Source organism: Carlito syrichta, unplaced genomic scaffold (assembly GCF_000164805.1).
Source record: "Carlito syrichta isolate Samal-C Ts95f unplaced genomic scaffold, Tarsius_syrichta-2.0.1 Scaffold301694, whole genome shotgun sequence".
In the NCBI taxonomy this organism is placed as follows: domain Eukaryota; kingdom Metazoa; phylum Chordata; class Mammalia; order Primates; family Tarsiidae; genus Carlito; species Carlito syrichta.
In genome coordinates this window covers 101,996-124,388 of record NW_007245790.1, presented here as the reverse complement: position 1 = coordinate 124,388, position 22,393 = coordinate 101,996, and the positions used below count along the sequence as shown (strand labels likewise).

Sequence of the window (22,393 nt, the reverse complement as noted above, 5' to 3'; positions counted from 1 at the left end):
TGCCCTCACAAACAAGTAAATAAATGATTTATCTGTAGTAAAATTAGTTCTAATAGACATATGTTATTTTTTGTGTAAACCATTACCATTCTTCTTTTTAGGTTTAGACTTTTTAGTTAGACTCTTGAAGTCATTGATCTTTTGGTTGAAAAATACATATCATACATGCTGTCCTTCTCACCTCCTGTAACTGACCTGTATTCATTATCCCTCATAGCATGCTTTCCTGATGAACCCTAATTCAGCCTCAGAATTCTTAGTCAGTCCTGATAGCACTTGTCAGCCAATTGAAATTGGCATTGTCATTATTGGCCTATTTCCTATCCTCTAGTATCCGGTTAAGTTTAACTTTGCACCTTTTAAATCCTCTTTTGATGTCACAAGGAATAAAGTTTATTCAGTTTTAAGTTTCTGGCCGGGTAGCCCTTGCCAGCAGGTTTCTCTGTAAATATCCTGGGTTGGGGTGCTTGTAAACAGAGAGTGAGGAAATAGAACATGAAAATAGAGGTGGAGCCAGCTACTGGTGCTTACATGTGATTTGGGAATAACCTCCTCATACATTATGGCCATATAACAATCACATGCTTTCCAGGGCTGTGTTTTTATTTTGAACACTTTTTCTCCTTTTGTTTGTTTTTTAAATTGGTTTTGGCATTAATTTTAACCAAATTTCATCTAAAGGAATGACAGGATCAGTACAGACATACTTATGGTAAAAGTTGCTGATTGTCTACACTGTGCTGAGAGTGAACTTTTTGATCATATCCTTGGCCAGCAACTGTCTACTCAACCATATCCAGATAGCCTACGTCTTCCATACTGCCACTTGAATTGTTAATTTCTTAGAGAGTCAATCCAGCTGTTACTCTAGATACATAAGATGTAACATTGGTACCCTTCATAAGATTGTCGCTCTGTATAAGACTACTCTTATATAATGTGCTCTTCATAAGACTGTCTGCTTAATGTATTATATAGTGTCTTATTTGACAACCCTATAAGGTACACAGTATCTTCCCCATTTTATACAGAGGAAACTGATGCCCAGAGCATATAAACTGTACTGTAAAGTGTGTATACTTATGAAGAGCCATTTCATATATATTCATATATTTGCATTATGTGCATTGGTCAGGCTATGTGGTTAAGTATATTTTAGGGATGTGAGCTATGTGTATATGCAGAGTACGTGTTGGATAAATAGAATTGTGAGAGTTCTGTGTCTAGATTGAATAGAGTTAGTGCAGGTTGAATATCCCTTAATCAAAATGCTTGGGACCAGAAGTGTTTGGGATTTCTTTTTTTTTTTTTTTTTTCTTTTGGAATACTTGCATGTATATATAATGAGATATCTTGGGGGATGGGTCCCAGGTTTAAACACAAAGTTCACTTATGTTTAATAAGTATCTTGTGCACATAACCTGAAGATAACTTCATTCATTTTTTTTGCCTTCTCCTTGCTGAAACTTTATCTATCTATTCATCTGTTTATTTATTTATTTTCTTCTGTCGCTCAGGCTGGAGTGTAGTGAGTGACATGCTCACAGCCACCTTAGCCTCGATCTGCTAGCTCAGGCGATCCTTCCATCTCAGCCTTCCAGGCATGCTCCACCATGCCTGGCTAATTTTTGATTTATTGTGGAGACGAGGTCTTGCCAGGTTGGCCCAGGTTGGCCTCAAACCTGTGGGCTCAGGCAGTTCTCTCACCTCGGCCTCCCAAAGTGCTGGGATTTCAGGCCTGAGCCACCGCACCTGGCCTCTATTCTCTCTTGAGCGGAATAAACTCTTTGCCTTTTCAATTCTTTGCATTATTCCTGTGGTACTGGCCTACCTTGCCTCGGTTTACCCTAACACTAGGTTATTCATTCTGTGTGTCATCAAAATATATTATCTACTTAATAAGTGAAAGAGACTCTTAAAAAATGATATTATGAAGTGCTCAAAACAATGGGAATGTGTGTGAGTGTAGTGGAAACTGGCCGCAGAAAGGAAGCGGGACAGTGAGGTGTCTTGCCAGGAAGCACGTTTATACCTACTGGCACCAGCTCAGCGGATTCGCATCCAAAGGCTGAGGCCATTCAATTTTTTAATAATTTTGTGCATGAAACAAAGTTTCTGTACATTGAACCATCAGAAGGCAAGGCCACCCATGTGGTAATCTGGTTGTTTGGCATCACCATCATTCCTGTCTCCGAATTTATACACTTCCAGTAGGCAGTTATTTTCCTACAGTTATTTACACAAATGTATTTAGCCATAAAAAATGACATACCATTAATACAGTGGAGAAATGTGTTCAGAGTAACTAAGCACAGTAGCATCACCAGAACATCTTTATCAGCTATTAAACTTAACTGCAACAACAAACAATGGCAGGCAGAATAAACTGCAACTTGTCACACGAGGTCAGGTGTAGAGTTTCCACTGTTAGTGTCATGTCAGTGCTCAAAAATTTTCAGATTCTGGAGCAGTTCCGATGTTTGGATTGGGAGTACTCAACCTGTAGTGGTTGCCCCTGGCTGCTCATTAACTCACCTGTGGAACTTTGGAAAAATGAAACCAAAAAAACAACCTACCACTACCAATATCTGGTTCCTTTGCCTAGAAATTCTGTCTAGTGGCCGGGCTCGGTGGCTTAGCCTGTAATCCCAGCACTTTGGGAGGCTGGAGGTGAGTGGATTGCCTGAGCCCGCGGGTTTGAGACCTGCCTGGGCAACTTGGCAAGACTTCATCTCTACAATAAATCAAAAAATGAGCCGGGCGTGGTAGCGCACGCCTGTAGTTCCAGCTACTTGGAAGGCTGAGGCAGAAGGATCGCCGGAGCCCAGCAGGTCGAGGCTGTGGTGGCCGGGAGCGGCCACTGCACTCCAGTCTGGGCGACAGAGTGAGTCTCCAACTCAAAAAAAAAAAAAAAAGAAATTCTGTCTGATGTGGAGCCTGGGCATCAGTATTTTTTCGTATGATTCCTCACACACTGGTGATTCCACTGTGCAGCCAGGTTGTGATCATTATTTTAGTTAAAGTAGCATCTCCTAAGAGCGATCTGGGAAGACTTCATGAAGCATGATGTTTAAATGAAGGGAGGAAGATGACCAGTAGATTGCCCTGGGGGAAAGGAGGCATTCCAGGCATGTGTAACAGCATGGAAAAAGTTCCTGAGCTGGAAACAGAGCTGTGAGTAAAGGGCATTTAAAACAGGCAGAGGGAGGGTGATAGATGAGGAAGATAAGGAAGGGAGGGGTAATCTGGGGCACCCTATTAAAGACTTGGAAACAGAAGTAAGGTAAGGATCTTGGAATTAATTTCTAGGACACTTGGAAACTACTATAGTACTTAATCTCCTAAAAGCAGTAATAGGAGTTAGCGAGTGATATAGCGATAGATTAGAGGGAGAGTAGTACTGAAAATGCGAGCCAGCATGGATGCGATTGCATCAATCTAGGAGGATGAGCAATGCTTAAGGAACAGGTGAGATGCAGAAACACACTGCAACAAGAACTGATGTTGTATAGCAATATATCACTTGTGCTAAGTACATATGAGTTGAAAGGAAAGGGCTTAACATGTGAAAAGTCTGAGTGTAGGGCATAAAATATCTTCAGTTCTCTTTAATCAGGCTAATCCTATTCATCAATATAATGCAGAGATTAGAGCCTGTGTACAATGTGATGTGGAAGACAGCATCCAACTTGGGCTATGTATAGTTTTTGCCACTGATACCTTAAAGGTAAGCGAGTTTAGGGAATAGGTCATTTTCAATAATTGGTTACATGCAACAGGAATTTATTTAAGCTAACTGCTTTGCCTTCTTAATACTGAGCTATAGCGTATTAGCCTAGACCCTCTTCGAATTCCTGGAACGAAATGGGAAGGAAAAGCAGTACATAAAGAATCTGGCTTCATCTCTTTAAGGGTTGAAGTGTTTTGATTCTTGAAATGCAGTTGCTCTTTTTTACTTTTTCTTTGCTCTTATTTTTGGCCTATTTCTTTTTTTCTATCCTGGCATTTGCCTTCTCTTTTTCATTCTCAGTATTTTAAGTGCCATTTCTTAAGCACTGTTTGCAGTTTACAACTTAAAAAGGGGTAAGCAAGAGATAAATAAGCAGATTGCGGAGAATTTTTAGGACAGTGAAATTATTCTGTATTATACTGTAAAACTGGACATTTGTCATGATACATTTGCCAAAACTCAGAAGGTACAACCCCAAGAGTCAACATAAATGTAAGCTAGTGATTTGACTGTGGGTGATAATTTTATGTCAGTCAGTGTAGGTTCATGGATTGTAACTAATATTTTGGTGATGGATATTGATAGTGGAGGAGACTGTGTGAATGTGGGGGCAAGAATTATATGGGAAATCTCTATACCTTCCACTCAATTTTGCTGTGAACCTCAAAAGTTGGGGGAGGGGACTGTGCAAACTTTAGGTGTTAAAAGTCAAAGACACTCTTGAAGTAATGGACCAATTAATGATAAGAGTTTATAATATTTTAAGAATGGGGATCAACCATATAGTTATACAGTTAAGGTAAAATTTTGCTGTTCGTTTTTGTCATGTACATAGTCTGTTGGCCAATTTGAGAGATTTAGGGTGTGTTGAAAAGAAAAAAATTTTAACGAGCTATAGTGCAGTGAGAAGGATTCAAATATGCTTGACAACGTTAGTCCAATTTTTTTTACTTTGGTTCATGAACATACTTGAGTTTATGGTTCAAGTGCCATGACAAATGTCCAAGCAGTGTGTCTAGAGCCCTCATCCTTGAGATCAGCCGTTGAATTTTAACAGAGGTCTACGTGTTCTGATTGAACAATAGGGAATTCCTGCCTTAAGATGCATGTGAAATCTAATTATAATATTTTAATGTCATGAAAAGTGAGTTGGGGGTACAAACAGCATTAAACTCTTTTGGAAGTAGTATTTTTAAGCCTATATTTTACTATGGATTAGGACATAGTGATTTACCTATAAGGTTTTTAGGAAATTAGAACAAATTAGAAGCCCTAATTAGTGAGGTAAGTCTTGGACTTTAACCACAGACAGTCTTTGATGAAGTACTACTGTTGATCAAAACTTGCTTCTGTCGCTATAATTAGGAAATGGACTTGTCCAAAGTCATATATCAAGTAGGAAATCTGAGATTAGAACATTGATCATCTACCTCCAAAGTCTTCTACATTCTAGTTTCTTGTAGAGCTCTTGGTATACTATGAATATTCCCGACATTGGAAGTCCTGTAATTAATTACATCATGCTTTCATTTTTCTTTCGGGGGTATAGACTGCCTTCTGGGGTTTTTGCTACTCTTAGCTAGTATTTACTGTATGATATCATGTGTCCCTTCATCTCATGTCTTTGAAGGAATAAAGGACTTTTCCTCAGAAAAGTTTACTGTGTTTGTTCCAATATAATATTAAGTAACTCTTGTGCTCACATCAAATGCTCAGTGTGCTGTCATTTCTTGTGAGAAAGAAATTCTCGTTTTCTCCAATCTCTCTGCCGTTGCCTATGCTTAGGCCCCCTTTGTTCATAAGACTTTCAAAGCTTAGACAAGAACAAATGCAGTCACGTGAAAGAATGCTTCTTATAAGATGAACAGCAATATTGTCAGGAAAAGGTGATGTTATAGTAATTTGCTTAAGTCTGCTGCCATAATAGGTTGATTTGGGGGTCTACCCAAATTTATGTTTAATCTTTATTTTTATAAACCTATTGTTTGAAATTATTTTGGAGTTATTTGTGGGTTGCATTTTTTTAAATTTTTTTTTAAGTTTTAGCTTATATATTAAAAGTTGATTGTAACATGGCCCTAAATATACAGTGAATATTTTCTTTATATCCTCTTTGGGTTGCAGTTTTAATAGTGATACACTCCTTTTAACCTTATATGCTCTTTGGGGTTTCTATTAAGAGCATTTCCTTGATTAAAATTAATTACAACTTCCTGTGTTTTTCCTGTTCGTCAGAACTTTTCTTTTTAAACTTTACAGGTGCTTCTTTCTCTCTCCACTCCCTTTAAGTGTTGGTGTTCCTCAGGGCTCGATCCTAAGTATTTCTTACATAGCATTCTCTTCTGGGTGAGCTAAATGCCTTTCTTCAGCCCAGGTTGGCTATGGACATGTAGTGTTTGTATATCTAATGGATTACGGGATATTTCTACTTGGATGGCTCATAAACACTCAAATTCAGCCTGGCTAAAAGTGAGCCTATCACTTTCTTCCCTAATCTGAATCCTTCCTAAATTAGAGTCCTCTCCCTCAGTATCCCATACCACTTTCATTCTGTTGCCCCAATCAGAAACCTGGGTGTCTTGTGCTCTCTCAATCTTATATTCTATCATCGGGGTCTCTTAATTTAATTTAACTGCTTAAGTACCTTTTCCATCCCTACCACTGTAACTGTAGTGAGACTAGCGTTGCCTATACTGTTGCAACAAATTCCTAATAGATCTCTCCATCTTTGGCTAATGACTATTTGAGAGTAACCCTTCAAGCGTAAGTTTGACTCCCTGATCGCCTGCTTAAAACTTTAAAAGTTTTCTCTATTATCTGTTGCCTTTTGTATAAAACCCAATTCTAACATAGCTTACTGTGGTCCATGAACAATATAATCTGCTGCTTCTGTTCATCCTTGCCACCTATTTGAGACATATAATGGTCTAGAGAAGCAGAACTTCTTGGAGCACTCCACTTTTACCTAACTTTTTGCTTTTGTTAAACATTCTGTCCTTCCCTGACTTCCAGAACCTCGGATGGTTTCCCTGCTTTATGAGCTTCAGGTCCCCTCTATTTACCCTGTCAAAAACATTCATGGGATTGTATTATCTGTTTAATTGTGTCTGGTCACTCAGGTTCTACTATATTCCCACTGCCTAGCACAGGACTTCTGCATACTTTATAAATTATATGATTTGCTGAACTAGTGATTAAATGAACTTCTACCTGTGACATTTGTTCACTGCTGTGTCTATTCAAGTTTTGACATTTGAAAAAAAAATTATTTCTGTTCATCCTCCAGGCATCAAGAGTGTGATGTAAAGGTGTATGTCATTGCTTTTAATGTATGCTTTTAAATTTAATTATTTGTTTTGAATAACAGTGTAGTCCCATGTTTAATAATTAAGTTCTAAAAGGGTGTATAAGTTTCTATCCTACCCTTACTCTCAACTGCACAGTTCTTCTCCCAAGAGACACACAGTATTAACTGCTTCTTGTATATTTGTACAGTTACTTCTTTTCCATTTTCAAGAAAATGTGTGTTTTTGTATGTATATCTATGTATGTTATAAATATGTATAAATATACACCTTTTCCCTATGGATGATGTATACACTGGTGCTTCTTAATTTTATTTTCACGTAATAATAATGATATCTTGGAGTCCTTTCAAATATGTAAATAATAATCTCATTTTTATATTGCATTTTATTAGTGATTAAATATACCACAACTTATTTAACCATTCTTTTATTGTTGACATTTACATTTGTGCCTAATCTGTAGCTACTATACAGCCAATACTATAGTATTGAATAAGCTTGAACTTCTGTTATTTATATACACACAAATAGATCTGTAGGAGAAAGTCCTAGAAGTAGAGTCTCTGGGTCAAAGAATTGTGTATTTGTAATGTTGATAGATCTTGTTGACTTGTCTTCCGTGGAGTGTGAATTTACCTTCACTATCTATCTGCAAAAATGCTTGTTTCCTCATACCCTTATCCACACAATATATAACCAACTTTGAGATTTGCTAGCTTATACTGTGAAGTTCAGGATGTGCCCGTAGAATGTTTTTTCCTAAAGTTAACTGACCCATGAGAAATAACATGCTTAATTTATAAAGTGCTTATGAGGTCCAAACATGTAATAGAAAACATTTAAGCCCTAGTGTTCTGAGTTACAGTTTATCTGTATCAGCCAATACAAAAAAATAAAGAGAATATCATACATCGTGTCTGATTATGAGAAGAAAGTTATTTTCTAATTTAAAAAACTTGAGAAATAATCATTATAGTTTTAACCTAATAAACTTGAACAGATTTTTAAAGTGTACAGTGCAGTCATTTTTAAAGTTTATTTATAATGTTGTACAATTATTACCATTGTCTAATTTCAGAATTTGTTATCACCCCAAAAAGAAACCCATACCCATTAGCGGTCAGTCTGCATTTCCCTCTCACTCTAACCTCTGGCTTCTACTAATCAGCTTTTTAATCTTTGTGGATTTGCCTATTCCGGACATTACATATAAACGAAACTGTGTATTTATAGCCTTTATAGTGTCTGACTTCTGTTACTAGCATAATCCATACTCAGTTTATCCCCTTTTTATGACTGAATAATGTTCCATTTCATTTATCCACCTATTAATTAATGGACATTTGGGTTGTTTCCAGTTTTTTGACTGTTGTGAATAGCATTCATATACAAGTTTTTGTGTAGTCATATGGTAACTATGCTTAACTTTTTGAGAAACTGCCACTTTGTTTTCCAAAGTGGCTACACCAATATTCCTACCAATATTTGTGGGTTCCAGTTCTTCCACATCTTTGCCAAAACTTGTTAATGTCTGTCTGTTTTTTCTATAGTCATCCTTTTGTGTATGAAATGATATTTCACTGTTGTTGTGATTTGCGTTTCCCTAATGACTAATAGTGTTGAACATCTTTCCATGTGTTGATTTGTCATTTGTATGTCTTTTAGAGAGAGATCAGGTCAAATTCTTTGTCCACTTTATAAATGGGTTATTTGTCTTTTTTTATTGAGGTGTAAAAGTTCTTTTATACTTTGGATACTGCTGCCTTATCTGATATTTTCTCTAATTCTGGGTTATCATTTCCCTTTCTTGATTGTATCCTTTGAAGCACAAAAGTTTTTAACTTTGTGAGCCCTGGCTACTTAGGGGGAGCTTCAACAGGAAGGTGAGGGGGCCTAGGTGACTCCAGAGCTTCACCCCCCCCAAAAGCTTTTATTTTGATGAAGTCCAATTTATCTGTTTTTTTTTTCTTTTGTTGCTGTGTTTTTGTTACTTCTAAGAAACCATTATTGAATCCAAGATGAGAACTGCTTTTATGTCCTTCTACTTCTGTAGCCCTCTCCATGGTCTGTATCACCTAATATATTTACATTTGTTCTTCCTTGATCCTAACACTCATTCTTGACCTTTTAACACAGAAAGAAAATTAATTTAGCATTTGTCAGCAAATACACTGCCATTCTTTGGTGTAGGATGAATGAAGCCTTGAAATACATTGAAATTCTAGTCTTAAAGTCATCTGTCTTTGTTACTAGAGTTGAAGGGTGGGAGAGAGTTGCCTATTATCTGTGTAAGTGTGCATATGTTGTATAATGTGTCAGGATTTAGAGACCATAATAAGCACAGCACAAAACCAGGCATAAAGAGATGCATGGGAAATGGAGTTTAAACTTGAATTATGGTAAAGAATGTTTGTTTTAGTTTTAGTTTTTGGTTTTTAAAAATCATATCTTTAATATTATAAGATGAATTCAAGGAATGTGATTCAGTTTATTAAAAAAACAACAGTGGCTGGGCATGGTAGCTCATGTCTTGTAATCCCAGCACTTTGGGAGGCTGAGGCGGGAGGATTGCTTGAGTCCTTGAGCCGAGGGCTACATAGCGAGACCTTGTCTCTGCAAAAAAAAAAAAAAACCTTAGCCGGACATGGTGGTGAGTGCCTATAACCTAACTACTTGGGGGCTGAGGTGAAAAGGAATGGTTTTTTAAAAAGAATAATATTAAAAATCCATGAAATTATATCTGTACATATAATGAAGTAAATATGAAATTGATATGATAGCTACTATTTGCTTCAAAGTAATCCAGTGGTGAGAGGCACGGCAGTAGGATTGGTATTAAAAATTAGTGAAGCAGAATGTAGGTGTTTGTTTTACATTGTGTAAATTTGGAAGTTTCATAACAGTTTTTAAATGTTTTAAATAAAAACTGTTCTTCAAAATGCGTTTGAAGGCCTGATCCTTTTCTCGAGTTTCATATCTGACGTCTAGATGTTATCTAGATATTATCTAAATTTCTTGCCAGTATCTTAAACTCATCAAAAATGGAATCCATTGCCTTTATCCCCATATTTCTGAGTTTCTTGTATTCCAAATAGTAATTAATGCCAACACCATTTATCTGGTTTCTCAATTGGAAACCTTATAGATGTTGCTAACTTCTCATTCCTTGAAATTTTTGCTTCTAACTCAACCCACACTTTTAGCAGGTGACCTTGCTGCTTGCCGTTTCACCACTGAGCCGTATAAGCAATCAGAGAACTGCGAATCTACCACATCTGTCCAACTACCAACATCTGTGCCTATAACCCTGCCTTCCTTACATTGCTGTGAACACGTTCTTTCTGTTCCTATTTTATGCCCATTTCCTCCACTTGTGCACTGGATCCTGTCCCTTCATCTGCCCCAGGTCACCACTTCAGTGGGTCTCTCTGTGCTGCATCATCAGTTTTTTTCTTTGCTGAATCATCTTCATCCGCTGTTTCCATACTGTTATTTCTCCCATCTAAAAAAAGCCTCTTAACCCCACTCTCACTTTTAGGCATTGCTCTTATATTACTTGATCTATTAGCAGCGTTAGACACAGTTAATTTGCTCTTCAAGATTCCTTTTTCACTTGGCTTCTGTGACTTCTATGCTGGTTTTTCTTTTTTCTTTTCCCCCTGGCAACTAATCTCCTTTGCTGTCATCTCATCATCTCTCTGACCTCTATACAGTACTTGGAAGACCAGGACTTCTACCTTCACTCTTTTGATGGTCACATCTACTTTGATTGTCTTAAACACTATCTGTATCGTTGTTTTGCAAATTGCTTTTTCATGATTGCTCTCCCCAAAGAGCCTTTTTGACATTTTTTTCTTAATCACTCCTTCCCAGTGAAATTACTTTGCATCTATGTATGTGTTACGGCTCTTTGGTGAGTCATAAACCATTGGAATATCTAAGAGCTCCCCCTCTGCAGAACCAATTTTTACCATTTTGGGGGCCCTATCATCCTGCTGAAAATGAATAATCTATATCTTGGCAACGCCCAAGCTTTTTTCTTTATCTAGTGCCAATTTCAGTATATTAGTTTGCTTCATATCTACGCTGGATAGCTATCTCAAACTTCATACCTACAGAACCAAACTGATAATCTGACTTTAGCCATGCTGAACTTCAGTGACTCCCCTCTTTGTGTACCTTTTTCTCTTGCCACACTGAATTTTCTAGTCCGTATTTTATTCTACTGGCAAAGAGTAATTAATCACCTATTGTTCTAACCCAAATTGGCCAGACATTGAAGGGAGAACTTTGCCTGGCTCAGAGTTACTACCGTCATGGGTAGAATAGAGCAGGGGCTAGAATGACAAATTCCTGGGGAGAGTAGTGACATTGTACTGACTGGTGAAAAACGTCCCACAATCCGTCTCTTGTTAGGATATATTTAAGCATAAGAGAAGGTGATATCTACGTGTAGCTATGAAAAATTCATAGAATGTTACAGTTGAGGTTGGGTGCAGTGGCTCATACCTGTAATCCCAACACTTTGGGAGGCGGGAAGATTGCTGGAGACCTTATCCCCACAAAAAATTAGCTGAGTATGCTGGCATACCCCCTTACAGTCCCACTTACTCAGGAGGCTGAGGCAGAAGGATCACCCGAGCCCAGGAGGTCAAGGTTGTGTTGAGCCGTAATTACTCCAGCCTGAGCAACAGATTGAGGCCCCAACTCAAAAAAAAAAAAAGCACAGCTGTATTGGTATGAAATTCTCTTGGGTAAATAAGAATTTAAACAGGGAGCAATTAGATAGCATTCTCAATATATTCAGCATAACATCTGTGAACTGTAATTTTGGACTGTCAGCAACATGTTGTTTCAACATCACCACTGTAAAAGTCTGTGATATTATTCTAGATAGGAAATCTTTATTCTTTAACAAATGAATAAGATACATTTGGAATATTCTGTCACCCAAGGGAATGTAGATATGAAGTACAGCCTTTTAATTAAGACTCATACTTTTTGAGATTTGTTTAGTTAATAAACATTTGTTTAACAACTTTTATGAAGTTATTTCTTATGCTATTTTTTTTTACATTTTCACTACTTCATCCAGATTCATAATCATATTATGTCGTGAATTTAGAGTCTTTGTTTTTATGTTCTCTTTACAAGTGGTTTAGACAGTTTTTTAATCCTCCTTTCTCCCAACCCCAAATATGCTGAACAATATTAGGAAACTACTGTGAATTAATACTTTTTATTGGTATCATGGCTCCTTCATGATATTTTTCTTACTACCCTTATGTGAATTCAGAGTGGAATTTTTCTAAAAAACTGCACAATGGGTCCTTCTAAATGATAATTCTACTCAAATTCTTAATGTGCAGTGCAGTTCAATAACCACAAAAGAAAAGCCCAATAGATCTGAAGTCTCCCTGTCACCCCAGAGGAACTGAGCAGTATTAAGTTTTCACAGCCCCTTTCAAAACAATAGACAAGTGAGGTAAGAATTTGAAAATTTGTAGTTTGTATGCAATATGAGTAAAATTTGTCCCATTTTTAAGTTTTATTTTCTTCATAAAAATCTTAGCACTATCATTACCTTTTTTCTCTCCTAGTGTCAAAATTCCAGTGTTGTGTTTAAAGTCTAAGAAGGGAAATGTCAGAACTTTTAAATTTATTTATAAACAGTAACATCTTAAGTGTGATAAACCAAAACAGAAAGGTCTCTATGTTTGGCAAAGTCACATTCCCCAGGGATTTACTTAACAGCAACAGCACTGTTACCAGTGTCAGCTGAGGCATTATTTATGTCCTTCTCTAATGGTTCCTTGTTCTACCAAAGCCATTGAAGAAGGTGTAATGCTTACATAGTCCTCATTAAGGATTCTTTTCATCACTGCCTAGATGAGCTAACAAAACCTGAATATCAGAGTTTGAGAGTTTGACTTCTGCTGGATCTGCTATGCTCTCCAACAAATCAACAGATTTCTTTTTGTCCTCATTTACTGGTCAGTGGCATCTAGGAACAGATTGACATTTTCTTTTAGAGTATAAAAGTATAAATTATAGACTGCTTTGAGGTAGTTGGCAAAACCAAGATGTCACGTATGAATATTACTGTGTAGTTAACAATGTCTTTCATTTTCTAAATAATGATTTTTTTTTATAGCATCCTTGTCACTTTTAGTCTTTCTATTTTAAAGCACCATTTGGCGCAATCTGTTTTCCCAACTTTCCCCCATTTTACTCTTATGATATTAGATCGTTATATTATAAACTTCTTAAAGGAATGAATTATTTTTATGTTCTTGAGGGATCATCCTTTTAGAATTCTTTTAGTAAATTGAAGAAATAAATTGTATCTATTTAAAAGACCAACCTTGAAACAAACCTTAGACAGCAAGAGTTAATTAACATGTTTTATTGACTCAACTTAGAAAGGTGCACTAAAATTTTTTAATTTATGTTTCAAACTGGTACTAGGTGCTAACAGTTAATTATACAATTGGTTGGAATCAGTATTTTTTGTTTAATTGTTTAAGAAAAGTGGGAAATGTATTATGTATGACAGGTTTTAATCAATCACATGATATGAGGTGGCAAACGTTTTGCAGTCAGTGTGTTCTAAGATAATTTATCAGGATTCTCTTCTGGTGGGAGCCAACTTGGTAAAAAGTGTTTATTTCAGTTATCAGTTTACCAACTGCTTTGAGTAAACATATGTATTTTAACTCATCCTTAGGAAACATCATTGTTCTGCCAAGCACTTGGTCTGAATGTGTGATTTTATACTTCAGAGTAGTATTTATTTCTTTGTTCTTCTGAGAATGGATATTTATGCATGTTTCTCTCTTAGTCTCTGCTTGAAAGGTACAAAAGGAGATAACTAGATTTTATTAGCATATTTTTTTAAGTCTATAAAAGAGATCCTTTCAAATTATGCAGTGATTTTCTGATTGAAAATTGAAGGGATTGCTAGAGGCTTTAACAAGAATAGATACACAAGAGGACCATATATTTTAATTTATTGTCATATGAGCTAGACTTTCCTGTTAGTTTTCATTACTTGGCTATGTTCACAAATCACCAGTGACTACTAGTTTTCTCAGAGTATGTGTACAATTTTTAAAATTATGTTTTTATTAACTATCTTTAATAAAGCACTTATTCTTGTCATATTTTAAAATTTATCGTACTTTCAACAAACAGATTTTAACAACTTCAAAGGATTTGGAAATAGCCATTTTAAAGTATTATAAGTTTTATTTTTACTAATCATTTTAGTTGTATTCTTACATATTTAGGTTTTGAAAAGATTTTATTAATATTTTAAAAGTATGAAAAGAGAAAATTTCATAGAACTATCTCAAAGGGAACTGATAAAAAATAATGTTCACTTTTGGGGAAGACTTGTCATATGCTCATGTATATCTCAATTCTATGATTAGGGTAATTAGGAACAGGAAAAATTGTAATACTAGGTATGTCAGAAACAGCTGCAACCTTTTAAAAAACTGCTTCGGTCTAAAAAGAATTGATGATTGCTTTTTCATATTTTTCCTAATGTTCTAATAGCATATCCTTTTCATAAAATACATATATTTGTTGGATTTTAAATTTTCTGACTTTTAAATACTTGTAATGAAATATTATTAGTATTTGTGGCTGATTTATTTTGGCTCCTGTCTCCTGCATTTGCAACCAAATTATACTTTATATGCTAGACAAGGTTTATGCCAGCCTAATTGGTTGCTGGCATTTCTTAGCCTCACAGCTGCTGTGAACTCAGCTGTGAACTAGAAAACATATAATAGGATCCTGTTTTCAGAGACTAAAAGGCAATTGTCAACATGTAAAACTTGTTTTTGACAGCTCAGTGGATATTTGAGTTTTTATGACAAATTAAATAGCACTAATACCAAATCTTTTTAAAAAAATCTTAATTTTAAAGATTAGAAAGTCTTGAAACATGAAATCTATGCATTTTGCTTCCTGGGGCAGAGACAGCTTGAATTTGGGTGTATGTTCTGTTCGGCCACTTGCGGCCTTTTTTTTCTTTTTGAAAAATCATTGGCCTTACTATTTACCAACAGATATTAAAAAATTGAGATGTGAACTATTTTCCCTCTAATTTCACAATAACAAAAAGTAGTGCCTTAAATGATATAAAGGTATTTCTTAAGATGAACTAAGCATAAAATGTAAAGATTGCATATCAAAATATTTATTACATATTATTATTTGATTTAGCAGATTTTATTTTTAAAAATTATTTTGACACCTAAATTTGGAGTAAAATTTACTTTTATATTAGGTAGAACCATATGAAACTGTTGTGCTGGGGATTTTTTTAGTCCAAGAGGTTACACATAGGTGAAATGGGAAAAAAAATTGCAATGTATTAATCATCAACCTGAACTCCCTAACCAAATTCAGAAATGTAATCAATACTGTGAATCACCTATATATAAGTAAAATATTATCATGCTTGATCAGTAAACAGTAAAATTAGCAAATCAGTTTTATGTATAGCAAAAATTTTTTCTTCCATTATAATTGCTTTTTGCCTATCACAGGTGTTTTCTTCAGCATTTTCTTAAATGTTTTGGGACTCAGCACTAAACAAAACAAGGGCTAAATAAATATGAGAGGCTATAGAAATACATTCAGGTAAGCAAACTGTCAGTAAGTGGCTTATACTGAGTATGATTAAAGCATCATCCTATGCCTACATTTTGTATCACTTAGATTCTTGGTGTGACTTTTTTTTTGAGTCGGAGTCTCACTTTGTCACCCAGACTGGAGTGCAATGGGATAATCACAGCTCATCACAGCCTTGTCCTCCTGGGAGCTCAGATGATCCTTCTGCGTCAGCCTCCCAAGTACCTGGGACTATAGGCACCACCACCATGCCTGGCTAATTTTTTTTTTTTTGAGACAAGGTCTTGCTATGTTGCCTGACTTGGTCTTGAACACCTGAGCTCAAGAAATTCTCGTGCCTCAGCCTCCCAACGTGCTGGTGTTATAGGTGTAAGCCACCACGCCCAGTCAGCATGACTTTCATAATCATGATTCTGATAGTCTGTCACTTATATTTGGAATGTAACTCTGAACTTTTCTTGCACACTCTTGTATTTAAAATGCTCATTGAGTTTCAGCACATACAAATATAAATGTTTTCTTACATAAATATTGACTGAAAATCTTGGACTGAGTGATAAGTACATTTTATGAAGTTCGGGTCTTAAAAAACAAGAGATCTTCTATTGGGAAAATGTGATTAGGGAGATATTCTGCAGGGGTTTGCCTGTACTTTCCAAAACTTTTGCAATTAAAAAAAAAAATTTACTCTCAACAGATGACATTTTCTACACTAACTTATCTTTACAAGTAGGTTGAAACAAAACTGAAAACTTTTTAAGTCTTAAGTTTTTAAAAAAAATGATAGTGTTTGAAAAGGCAACAGTTACGTTTTATAGAGTAGTGTTGATTATTACATAATAGTGTAAGCTTACAGTTTTCAGATCTGACCTCCATTTTCTATGAACATGACCTATGACTTAAAGACAGATTGGGACTTCTGGTCAAATAGTATAACAAAAATCATGTATTGGAATTCTTATGCTCCAGACACGGAAGAGAAAACCAAAAAGGTGTAGCTGAACTCCAAAACAAGCTTGTGGAGCAAGAATGGATGGGTGGGTGCCAAAGCTGGCAAGGATGGCAAAAGTTTGGTTCCTGTAGGATGATGAGGGAGAAAGAGACTTATAAAAGAGATCAGAGTCAAGTCCACTATTTGAACCCCTCTTAAAATAGAGATGCTGATCTTAAAATTGCTGCTGAGCTAGGTCTATAGGAAATTTTCCATCAAGGGAGGCAGTCCAGTGCAATTAAAATAAAAATAAAGGGATATTCAGCCACTGTGCGCTAGAAAAGTCATGCCAAGTATTTGTGACTTTGTTTGCTCTGATTGATCAGGTTCTCATCTTTAGAAATCATGAATAGGATACATTGAAAACTCCATGTGTATGGGATTTGAGAAACATTTCCACATAACTTATGAGCCAAAGAATCATAAGAAAAATTAGAAAAATAGTTGGAACTGAACAATAACAAAAATACTACATATAAGAACTTGTAAGATGCTGCTAAAGCAGTTCTGGTATAGAAATGTGTAACCTAATTTTTTTTTTTTTTTTTGAGTTGGAGTCTCACTCTGTCACCCAGACTGGAGTGCAGTGGCCGCTCCCGGCCACCGCAGCCTCGACCTGCTGGGCTCCGGCGATCCTTCCGCCTCAGCCTTCCGAGTAGCTGGAACTATAGGCACGTGCTACCACGCCCGGCTAATTTTTTTTTTATTGATTGTAGAGATGAGGTTTCGCCAAGTTGCCCAGGCAGGTCTCAAACCCCGCGGGCTCAGGCCATCCACTCACCTCAGCCTCCCAGAGCCCTGGGATTACAGGCTGAGCCACCGAGCCCGGCTGTGTAACCTAATTTTTTTGAGAAAAAAAGAAAGGATAAGGATGAATGAGTTAACCATTCATCTTCAAAATTTAAGGGGAAACTGGGCTCAGTGGCTGAGCCTGTAATCCCGCGCCTTTGGGAGGCTGAGGTGAGTGGATTGCCTGAGCCTGCAGGTTCGAGACCCACCTGGGCAGCGAGACCTCATCTCTACGATAAATAAAAAAAAATCAGCTGGCGTGGTAGCGCATGCCTGTAATTTCGGCTACTCGGAAGGCTGAGGCGGAAAGATCGCCGGAGCCCGGGAGATCGAGGCTGTGGTGGCCGGGAGCGGCCACTGCACTCCAGTCTTGGTGACAGAGTAAGACTCCAACTCAAAAAAAAAAAAATTTAAGGGAAAAAAACCTGCAAAGTATGTCCAAAGTAAGTTGATAGAAAGAAATAATAAGAACAGAAAGTATTTAATAGCGCCTAATAAAAGGTTCAACAAAACCACGTGTTTATTCTTGGAAGAGGCAAATAAAATGGAAAAATCCCAGGTGAGATTGATTAAGAAAAAAAGTTAACAAAAAATTGGGAATGAAAATGTGGACATTATTACAGATGCCACAGGCATTAAACAGATATTATGCCAAAGATGTGAAAACTTCCTAAAACTCATAGAAAAAATATAATTATCAAAATAATCAAGAATAGAAAACTATAATAATTCTATAATTATTAAGGATAGCAACCCAAGTCAAGGTGGTTTTAAGCAGTGCCTATAAACATTCAGGATTCGAATAATCTAATTTTTTTTTTTTTTTTGAGTTGGTGTCTCTGTTGCCCAAGCTGGAGTGCAGTGGCATGATCACCGCTCACCACAACCTTTACCTTCTGGGCTCAGGTGATCCTTCCACCTCAGCCTCCTAAGTAACTGGGACTACAGGTACACATCACCATGCCAGGCTAATTTTTTTTGTTTTTTGTAGAGATGAGATCTCATTTTGTTGCCCAGACTTTTCTTGAACTCCTGGGCTCAATCGATTGTCCCACCTTGGCCTCCCAAAGTGCTGGGATTATAGGTGTGAGGCACTGCACAGCCCAGTAATCTAAGTTTACACTAGCTATTCCAGAGTATGGGAAGCGAGAACTCTGCCATTAAAAAATCATTTTATGAGGCTACCATAATCATGATTCCAAAATCTAATAAGGTTGTTATGAGGAAGGAAAACTGCTGGCCAGTATCACTCTTGATCAGTGAATGTCAAAATCCAGAACAAAATATTCAGTTCAATTTAATTTAGAATCCCAATAGGTGGTGTTTTGTTGTTGTTCCTTTATATGATTTTTGACTCTTGACAAGGTGATTCTAAAATGTATACAGACTAGCCGGGCTTGGTGGCTCAGCCTGTAATCCCGTGCTTTGGGAGGCTGAGGTGAGTGGATTGCCTGAGCCCGCGGGTTCGAGACCCGCCTGGGCAGCGAGACCTCATCTCTACAATAAATCAAAAAATCAGCCGGGCGTGGTAGTGTGCGCCTGTAATTCCGGCTCCTTGGAAGGCTGAGGCGGGAGGATTGTTGGAGCCCAGCAGGGCGAGGCTGCGGTGGCCGGGAGCGGCCACTGCACTCCAGTCTGGGCGACAGAGAGAAACTCCAGCTCAAAAAAAAAAATGTATACAGACATGCAGAAAACCAAGAAGACCAAAGAAACTCATAAAGAATAATAAGGCAAGGGCTTATTCTGTCATATGGCAAGACTTACTAATAAGCAAAGCTATAATAGTAAAACAGTGTAATTTTGGTTCAGGGATAAAGAAAGACATGCATCTATGCTGGAAATATGGTAGAGGTAATATTGCAGATAAAGTAGGAGAAAGAAAGTCTTTCAGGAAATGGTGCTGGAACAATTTGTTTTGCATAGGGGAGGGAAAAGGAAATCGTGTTGTTATACACGCATATCAAAATGCCTGTGGATTAAGGTCCTGAATATGAAAGGTTTTGAAAACTTTAGAAGAAAATGTAAGAGATTGTCTTAGAGAGCTCAGTCTCAGGAAGAATTTTATAACATACACTAAAAAAGCCATAATGGAAAAAATATTTTTACTACATTAAGGTGAAGAACTTTAATCAAAAGACACCATAAAGATAATAAGCCACAATCTTAGGGAAAATACTTGCTGTACATGTAACAAATGATTAATACCAAGAATATATAGAGAATTTCTGTAGAGAAGTAGGAAAAAAAAGGGACAAACACTCAAAAGGCCTGGATGGCCAACAAAAATAGGCACAACCTCATTAAATTAAAGAAATGAGAACCACAGTATAATTTGTTATGTCTGGCACATATTTTCGTGGATGTGAAGTAATTGCTTGTGGGATTACAATTTATTTTAGGTATAGCCATTATAGATAGGAAACATCATAGCACTAACTAGAAAAGTTTTATGTGAGTATACTCTGTTGCTCTGTATTTCTTTTCTTATTACATATACTAGAGATATATTTGTACACAAGTGTAAGAATGCCCATGGCATCATTATTCCTAATAGCAGAAACTTTTAACTCAAACGTCTACCTGCAGTAAGATGCATAAATAAATTTTGGCATATTCAAGCAATGAAATATTATATTGTAGTTAAAGTGAGTTATATACATTTTATACATAACAGCTGTTACGTACAACATAAATGAATCTCAGAAAATATGTTGAGCAAAAGAAATATTCCTTAAAGTAGTATTAAATCATCTATATGCAGTTTAAAGATAGGCATACTATTAGGGGGGTGTGTGTGTGTGTTGCATTTATAAGTAGTAAAACTATAAGGAAAAGCAAGAGTATGATTATCTCCAGTGTCAGGGCAGTGGTTACCTTTGAGGAGGGGAAAGATGAGAGGGGGAGATTCAGTTAGGGATGGGAACATACGGGGTTTCAAAAGTATTTCTTAACCTGGCTCGTGGTAGGTACACAGTTGTTTGCTCTATTATTTTTTCCTAAATGTAGAAGTATGTATTATGTAATTCACGATAAAGTAAATGGGAATCAGAGAGTCAAAGGGTAATGAGTTAGTGAGGGTAGACTACAGGAATTTTCTCAAATGGACCAGAAAAAACTGAATGGTATTTGGATTTTTAAATTTTATTTCCTCCTTGATTTTCTTTATCCTCTTCTTGCTGATCTCTCTGGTCTGTTTTTGGTGATGAAGGTCCCTGTGAAATTGTGGTCTGTAGCCCTGGTACATATTTTGCCCACTGATCTTTTTTATTTTTTGAATCAGGGTCTCACTGTTACCCAGGGAGTGCAGTGGCACAATCATGGCTCACTACGGCTTCAAACTCCAGGCTCAGGCAATCCTTCCATCTAAGCCTCTCGAGTAGTTGGGACTACAGGTGTGTGCCACCACACTCAGCTAATTATTATTTTTTATTTTGTTGTAGAGACAAGGTCTTGCAACGCTGTCCAAGCTGGAAGGTCTAACTTTTTTTTGCATACCTAGTTATGGTACATTGTCACTCCTTGTTCAGGAAGGTTGGAGTACTGTGGAAGAAGCCGTACAGTAGGAATGGTGCTGTTGGTCTTACCTTTTGGAATATGCACATGCTTTTTCCCATTCTCATTATCGTGATAACTATTACTATTAACAATTGCTTGGACACCCATCTTGGTAACTAATTTCTTCAGAAACCTCAACCACATTTCCTGCTGAGGGTTCTTTATGGTTTTCTGGTATCCAAGTGCATCTTCCTTGGGCTTAAATTTTCCTTCCTTCCTGTTGATGAAACCATACCAATGCCCTTATATTAAGCCCTTTCACCAAAACCTTTATTGCAGTAACCTTCTTGTCCTACTTGTAGATATTAGTGTTGGGAGGCTGCCAGGGGTGGTAGGGGCAAGAGTGGCTCATGTTGTGGAGATGGTGATTGATGTGGGGCTTGATGCACAAGTAACTTCTCCCAGATAGTGTTGGGGAGTTTGCTCCAACAGGGCCGCTTATGGCTTTCTGGGGCTCGCTCTTCAATTCCCGCTACCAGCTAAACTCATTCTCCTTTCCTATCCTGTGGCAATCCTGTAAGTGTACTGCTTAGTTGTCCCTCTGAGGAAGAGCTTCTTCAGTTTCAGGGAGTGCAGTTAACTGACAGCCTCCAGTTGTTAGTACCTTCAGGATCTTTAGCTTGTAGCCAGGGCCTTGAATTTCCTGGGAAACCCCCTGCTAGTGACAGAGCATGACATAGGTAATAGGGATGTCCATTTTGGCCAGTGTAGGACTCTTCTGATGGGCAGTCTTGCTCTGAAGCTGCCTTCTGGGTTGGCCAAGACTGCCAGATTTGCATGAAGGTCTGAGGCTTTCTCTGCTAAGTCTTGCTTCATATCTTTTCCCCTTCATAGGTCTGTCTGCATCATAGTCTGAAAGTAAGGGTTATCTCATTTCCTTTTTTTTAACCTTTTGCCTTTGAATCCTCCCAGTGTTTTGTAGCTCATAATTTTCTCCCACCCGCAATACCTGTTTCTCCTCTAATGTCCACTTATCTCAGTAAATGACACCACTATTTTCAGTTGCTTTCACAGTTAAGCCCTTGACCCATCTTTTGAGAGTTTGGGGAATGGAGATGATATTGTATGAGATAGAAATCAGTCAGTTAAAAAGGAAAGCTATTCTAGTAGAGATGAATGAGATCACAAGTAATGAAGGGTCAGATCATACAGGGCTTTGTTAGAGGTCATTGAAAGGCAATTGGAGCCGGGCTCGGGGGCTCAACCTGTAATCCCGCGCCTTTGGGAGGCTGAGGTGAGTGGATTGCCTGAGCCCGCGGGTTTGAGACCCGCCTGGGCGGCGAGACCTCATCTCGACAATAAATCAAAAAATCAGCCGGGCGTGGTAGCGCATGCCTGTAATTCTGACTACTTGGAAGGCTGAGGCAGAAGGAT

General features: G+C 37.2%; 1 protein-coding gene across 2 annotated transcripts in view; it reads left to right on the top strand.

The window, feature by feature from the left end:
• The window catches only part of KIF2A (kinesin family member 2A), a 65,715-nt gene that overhangs the window by 1,656 nt on the left and 41,666 nt on the right, over positions 1 to 22,393 (top strand). The window contains exon 1 of one of the 2 annotated variants that reach the window (XM_021710940.1): positions 21,860 to 21,877. The exons of the other annotated variant lie outside the window; for it this stretch is intronic. The gene's annotated coding sequence lies outside the window, so the exon portion shown is untranslated. Of the gene's footprint in view, positions 1 to 21,859; positions 21,878 to 22,393 lie in introns of those variants that run through there. 2 annotated transcript variants of the gene reach the window in all.